This window comes from Ursus maritimus, unplaced genomic scaffold (assembly GCF_017311325.1).
Source record: "Ursus maritimus isolate PB19 unplaced genomic scaffold, ASM1731132v1 scaffold_1, whole genome shotgun sequence".
NCBI classification, from domain to species: domain Eukaryota; kingdom Metazoa; phylum Chordata; class Mammalia; order Carnivora; family Ursidae; genus Ursus; species Ursus maritimus.
This window is the reverse complement of record NW_024423343.1, coordinates 4,442,075-4,448,709: the sequence shown is the minus strand read 5'-3', so window position 1 is coordinate 4,448,709 and position 6,635 is coordinate 4,442,075. Positions and strand designations below refer to the sequence as shown.

Genomic DNA, 6,635 nt, shown 5'->3' with positions numbered 1-6,635 from the left:
TTTTTTTTTTTTACAAGAGTTGGGGCTTAGTCTGTGGTTCAGAGGCAGGTACAGAACAGCGACACGGAAGTTGTGGCGAGGTCGGACTTGGCTCTCCGAGCACAACCCAGCTCTCACCGAGGGAAGGTTCACACGAGCCCCGCCGATGGCTCTGCCTAAGTTCACAGTTAAGAAAATCCTGAGGTTTCCTTCGTGTGCTTTGCTGACTTCTGTTCCAGCCCCTGCTTCATCCTGTTCCTGTGTAGTGATTTTTTGGCCCCAGCGATGTTCACGCTGGGCCGGGAGGCAAACGGGGACAGCGAGGGTTGAAATTCCAGGAGCAGACCTGCGGGACGCTTCAAGGCCACGAGCACAGTCTCCCTGGCTCTCCTCCCGCTGGAACGGCCTCGGCGTCCTGTCGGTGGGGCTGGCTCTCGCCGCCAAACGTGAAGCTCGCCTGCAAGGGGAGGAGAAAAGGCAAACCATTGCTGCAAAGTTTAGGACACAAGTGGGGAATGAGTGTGCGTGCACGGCTTATAGGATATCACTTGCTCTCCTAGAAACCCTGGATCGCCCTGCAATGAAAACACGGAGCAGCCTGCTTGGGGCCGAGAAGGGCTTTGAGTGTCTCCTGGGGGCGTCTTTGAAAGGCTGCCCAAACCGCAGCCCTAATCACCGAGGCACGTGGCTGACATTTTAGCAAAAGCCTGCCTGGATTCCGTGCGCTCACAGAACGCGGACTTGGGAATACCGTCCCTTTGGAGACCCACACCGCTTCCCATTCCCCCTCCTGCCCACCCCATCCAGACAGGCGTCTCATTGTCCGGACCAGCACCTGGAGACCAAGGGCATCGCTCAATACTCTTTCCCGAGGGGTGGGACTCGGGAATTTTGGCAAAATGGTGCGTGTTGGTGTAATAATAATGTTTTATATTAATAATGCTGTTTTCATCCAGATGGGTGTTAAGCATCCTACAAGATTTATTAAGTAATTAGAACAAGTTATAACAGTTTGATTTGTGGAACCAAGGGTTTCAGCTGAGCTTCAGAGAAGCCAGGCCTTGGTGTGAACTGGCAAAGCACAAAGGTCGACAGTCTTTGGGGGCACACAGAGTGAGTGAGAACCAAGATGAATGGATGGCCCCAGGGCCTGATATTACAGGAGATGATCAGAGAGGTTGTGTGAGTGGTGTGAGGTCACACAGCTGGTAGCTGCCGTGAGCCTGATCTGTTGGTGCTGCTGGCCCCAGGCGTCACCCGCACCAGTGCCGAACTCAGAAAGAAGGACAATTCTTCAGGGCTGGAAGGCTGGCCTCAGGTGGTTTTCTAAAGAAGGCCACTTTTCTCTTCCTTTAAGCTAACAGATGTATCATGAGCAGTGATGGGGGAGTGGGTTGTGTCTCTGCAGGATCGAAGCGGGGTGAGCAAGCCCTGGGCGGGAAGACGAGAGTGCAGACTCGATTTGCTCTCATTCGGCTTCCGTGGAAAGCCAGCCCACCCCGATGACCACCGTGCACCCGGGACGGGGGACGGCGAAGCGCACGCATGCCCCATGTCTTCCTCCTGGCCACACCCCTGTGAGGCGGCCATTCTCAACTCTGTTTTGCTGCTGAGTAAATGAAGTTTTAAGGAAATGAAATGATTTGCCTTGAAATGCTCTTTGCCCTGCCCCCCCACCAGCCATGGAGGGAGCACTGTGTGGACAGCTGCCCACGGCTTCCCCACCGGCCCTCCTGCTCTCTTACAGCGCCCGCGGCCCCCTTCTCCTCTTCCCCTGAGCCCCCGTCGCCACACCTACCACGTGGTGAGCACCTGGCAACGGGCCTTTGAAAGGCACCCACCGCGTCCTATGTGCCCTTGAAGACTGACCTCGGCTGCCCCGGTTTGACGTAAGCCGTGATCGCATCTGCTCGGGGGGAGCTTTACCACAAGGAAAATCCTGCAAGCAGGACTTCCGTGTCATCCCATCACTTTCTGGGGATGTGCCTGGGGTGGGCGTGGAAAGTGCCCCACTAAGGACATCCCTATCCTCATCCCTGGAGCTGGTGAAGGTGTTAGGTTGCATGGAAAGGGGAATTAAGGTTGCTAACTGATTGATATGAATATAGGGAGAGCATCGTGCTGGCCCCAGTGTAATCACAAGGCTCTTCAAAGTGGAAAAGGAAGGTGGAAAGGTGGGCCAGAGTCAGGTGTGAGGACCAGACCAATTCTGGTCGCTGCCACTGCTGACCCCAAGGATGGGCTGCGATGGAGGGCCGACCCTCCTCACCTGGGAAGGGTCCTTGCAGCTTGCAGAGCTGGGCACTGCCATCTGTGTGTTTCAACTAATACCAGCAGATCTGATGTGTGTATGTGGTTATGAGCAAATGGCCCAGAAAACTAGCGAGAGGCCGAGCTAAGGGGTTAGTCCAGGTGCCTGGCTCAAAGGCTCGGTATGTGTCTCGATGTGAGCGCTCATTCATTCAGTCATTCATTCAGCAGGGATCACTGGTCTTCCCGGGACCGGACATGATTCTAGGTGCTGAAGCTGGGATTCGGGAGCACCCCTGCCTTGCTGCGCCCTCATAACACCCACCCTCTCTCCGGAGACCGCAGGCTGCGATGTCTCCGGGCCAGGTGGGTACAGGAAGGGGTGGGCAGTGTGGAGGAGGCTGACGTGGGTGCCAGGCTGCCCCGCAGGGGTGCAGGCCTGGGGAGTTTGGATCACCTGGGTTTTCAGATACCTGGCATTTTGAAAACGTGAACTGGTTTATAAATACTTAAAATTAAGATGACTTTTAAAATATTGGCAACCAACTTGATTTTTTAAAAAACCGGAGACAAATAGAACACCTTGGGGGGGCTGGATTCAGCCCACTGGCTACTGATTTTGAGCACTGGCCAGAGCTGGAGCAGATTGCAGACATGCCCCGGGGAGGAAGGAGCGAGGGTCGTGGGAACACGCTGAGGCCCTCGGCACCCAGCCTTGATCGAGTCTGCAGGCACTCTGCAGTTACCATGTGAGGTCAGGTGTAATCGCACACGGACACGACCGCGTGCCTGGGCGTCGTGCTGCCACAAGGATTTTCCACATTTACTGATAGAATTGGGTTGCTCTTCTCAGTAGAAAGAACATCTCGGGCCTTCGCCTTAGGAAATTCAAGGTGAATCATTTTTTCTTGAGCTGAAGTCAGGCTGCTGTTGTGAGTGGCCTGTGGGTCACAGCGCACGGTCTTGAGGTCTTGAGTAGATCTGCTTCTCCAGGACGCAGGCGGCTGGTCAGCCAGCCACAGGGCTGGACTGTGTTCAACGTCCCTGCATTCTTGGGGGAACCTAAGCTCTGTGCCCCTGGGGAACCTGCCTCTACGTTCAGACAGAGCCAGCGGCTGGAGGGGAAGCACGAGGTTGGCTTCACCTTGTCCATCTATGGGGACAGGGCCCGGAGGAGCTGAGTGGGGTGGTTTATCATGAGCGTAACCTGGTCTGTCCTGACAGACAACGTGGACTGGCTCTGTTGTCCACTGTCCCCAGCTCTCATTGGTCAGTGGCTCCGGTGACGATGGCAAGATCTCCCTGGAGCACCTGCCCCCAGAGCCACATGTTCGGGCCACCCAGGTAGACTCTTAACAACCCAATCACAAGAAATTCACGCTCCGTCCACCCACCACATTCTGGTGGCCCCTGGTGATACATGTTCCAAGACCGTCCTGGTGGTCACTCGTACGGAGCTGGCGGTCTCCCTGAGCCTGGGCTCACTGTCTCTGCAGGTTCCCCTGAACGTCTTGAGAGGCTGCTCACTACCCTGAGTGCCTGGCCTCTCCCCAGTCCGGGCTGGAAGTCCACGGCACCTTGTATTCAGTACTCAAAGGACAGCAAAGATGGAGCTGTCATGGCCCACACAGCTTGACCGAAGGCGGGGCCAGCAGGGGGATTGTGAAGCAGAAAGTCAACTTGGCGGGGACTTCCGGCTGTTCTTTTCCATCTGCTCTTAGCGCTCCCCCTATTGCTGTGTTTTAGGGGTGCTTCCTACCTCCTGGACCTTGCCCTCCCTTCCTAGAGTCTGCACTCCTAAGCACTTCGAGGGACAGCTTTCTCCCCACCCCCACGGTCCCACTGGGGCCCTTGTCATGACGTCTTCCCTGTTACAAATGTGCCAGCAACAAAGGCAGCCTTTGACATTCTTCCTGCACACAGCAGTCTGGCTCCTGGGTATCTCCGACACTCCCGCCCTGGAAGGAGTCTGACTTTCCCTTGCACAGTGATTATGAGAGTGTTTTATCATTATTTTTCCCCAAACAGAGTAGCAATCTGTCTTCAAAGATGAAGCCAAATGACCAGCTGGAGAGACAGGAATGTCCTGCTACTTTGCACGGCGTCCTTCCCTTTCCAGCTTGTAAGGGTTTCTGAAGCCTGGTACTTAGTCTGACTCTGAGTGGCGTGCTCCCCGCTCCTGTACTGGCCGTCTCCTTGCCCAGGTCAAACGGCTGAGCCTGGGGTCCCCTGACCAGCCAGGCTGCCATCATGTCAGGCAGATGCTGATGGCGTCGTAGCACCGCTCCCGGTCCCTCACCAGCTAGCGCCTGGATTGTCGGACACAGGACACCACTGGGCTGGAGGAAGCGTGGCCAGTTTCACTCCCTGGTCCCTTCAGCACGTTCTACTCTGAGGCCTGAGGACAATCGTCCTGCCCCTGGGCCAGCCGTGCAGGGGCCCATCCAGCAGGACGCAGACCCCCGGATGTCCTCGTGCAGGAGCCTGGGTTGTAGGAAGACCCGGCAGCTCAGCCACCTCAGCTCCTCCGCGGACTGGAGGTGGGGCCCCCGACCAGGCACGAGGCATCTGCTGTGCCCGGGGCCCCGTGGACCCCTGGTGGCGTTTGCAGCCTCTCGAGAATGGAAAGGAATGTTTGTGCAGCCCTGACGCTTGCTGCCAGCGCAGGCAGAGGCTGGGGCTCCAGCGCCGAGCGCGGCGGTGACCGTGGTGGGACCCACCAAATAACACCTGGACCACAGCACAGGGACAGGCTCCCGGACGAGCGTCTGCCTTCTGCACACACGCTCTTCTCAGGTGTCTTCTCCTGTGTATCGTGTCCTATCACAGCCCAGGCGCATCAACCGTGAGTGCTCTTCACCCTTGTAATGGCTTGTCGTTTACCCCTATTTGACCAGTCGCCACAGTTGGACATTGGGTGGGTTAGGTTGCATCTCCCCCGATTCCTATGCTGGCATCGCAGGCCCCAGAATGGGACCTTATTTGGAGACAGGGTCCTTCCAGAGGAAATCAAGGGAACATGAGGTCATTCAGGTGGGTCTTAAACCTAATGACTGGCGTCCTTATATCAGGGGAAATTTGGACCCAGAGACAGATAGACATCGAGGGAGGACCATGTGAAGACACAGGGAGAGGGCGGCCGTCCACACGCCAAAGAGAGAGGCCTGGGGCAGGTTCTCCCTCACAGTCTCAGAGGGAACCAGGCTGGCTGACGCCGTGACCCTGGACTTCTGGCCTCCAGAGCTGAGAGACAATGTTGCTTTAAGGGCCCCAGTCTGTGGGACTTTGTTACAACCGTCCTAGCAAAGGAATGCAGACCTTGTCATGTGTGTTTGTTATTATAAATAATCCCATGAGAGCATCTCCACGCCTGTGTGAGCAGGGTGTGCACCTTTGCTCCTTCGCCAGGACCCGCTCACACGTCCCTGCTCCCCACAGCCCCTCCTAACCCCTCCATGGACACCGTGTGTCCCCACGTCCCTCTGCCAGAGCACCTGTCCCAGGCGGTCAGCACAGAAGTGCACAGCTGCGGGTCCCCTGCTCTTTGCACCCCTCGTCCTGAGCCAGCACGGTGGGTGCCAGACGGGTCTCTGCTGCACAAAGGAGGGGGTGATGGGGGTGAGGGCGCCTCTGGGCAGTGGCCACACCTGGAGGCTGGTGGGGACAGTTTTGGGTTCTGGCTGGTCTTTCCGGGGGAACCCCCACATTGTGACCGGGTGGGACATGGAGGTTCTGATGCCCATGCTGGCTGACATGGAGGGACCGAGGATGGCAGCCGTGCAGTGGGACCCCGGTAAGGGATCGCAGCCCAGGGCCTGTCAGTGGTGGCCCGCAGGAGAGGGGAGAAGCCACCATCACGGACACAGCGTGCAGCCTGGGCGAGACAGCCCATCTCGGGACGAATCTTGCTGTTTGACACGGAGTAAGTTGACAGCCTGCTTGTGTCAGTGCAGTGGAATTCATTTCACGTGGACATGCTAAAAATTTGCTTCCCAAACGTTTGTGATGCAGGTTTTGAAACTGAAATGTCAGTCCTCCATGATAATAAGAGTACAAGATGTTTACTGTGCCGCCAAGTTTTATCTTACAAGGGAAAAAAGGAGGTTCATTGAATAGCAGGGAGCTCGAACCTCCTCCAAGTGGACTGGGACTCAGGGAAGGTTCCAGATGCAGCTGAAACTCTGCAAACTGAGGCCGAGATCCAGGCGCCGAGCTTGAACAAATGTGGTTGAGAACTCTGTGTGTGTGTGTGTGTGTGTGTGTGCGCACGCACGTGTAGGCATGCATGTGTGTCCGTACGTGTGCAGGGACGTGCAGGCATGCGCACTCTGCTGCGCGGAGACCCAGGTCTCGAGGTCCGAGGGCTTGGTCAGGGTCACGCTCTGCAGCAACAGTGATGCCAGGCC

At 56.7% G+C, this 6,635-nt stretch overlaps 1 long non-coding RNA gene across 1 annotated transcript; it reads left to right on the top strand.

Moving 5' to 3' along the window:
• Positions 1-528: 528 nt before the first annotated feature.
• Positions 529-6,293, top strand: LOC103662642. Its single transcript, XR_568523.2, has 4 exons — positions 529-881; positions 1,727-1,868; positions 2,461-2,595; positions 3,726-6,293. It is a non-coding gene; the product is annotated as an uncharacterized LOC103662642 (long non-coding RNA).
• The last annotated feature ends 342 nt before the right edge of the window (positions 6,294-6,635 follow it).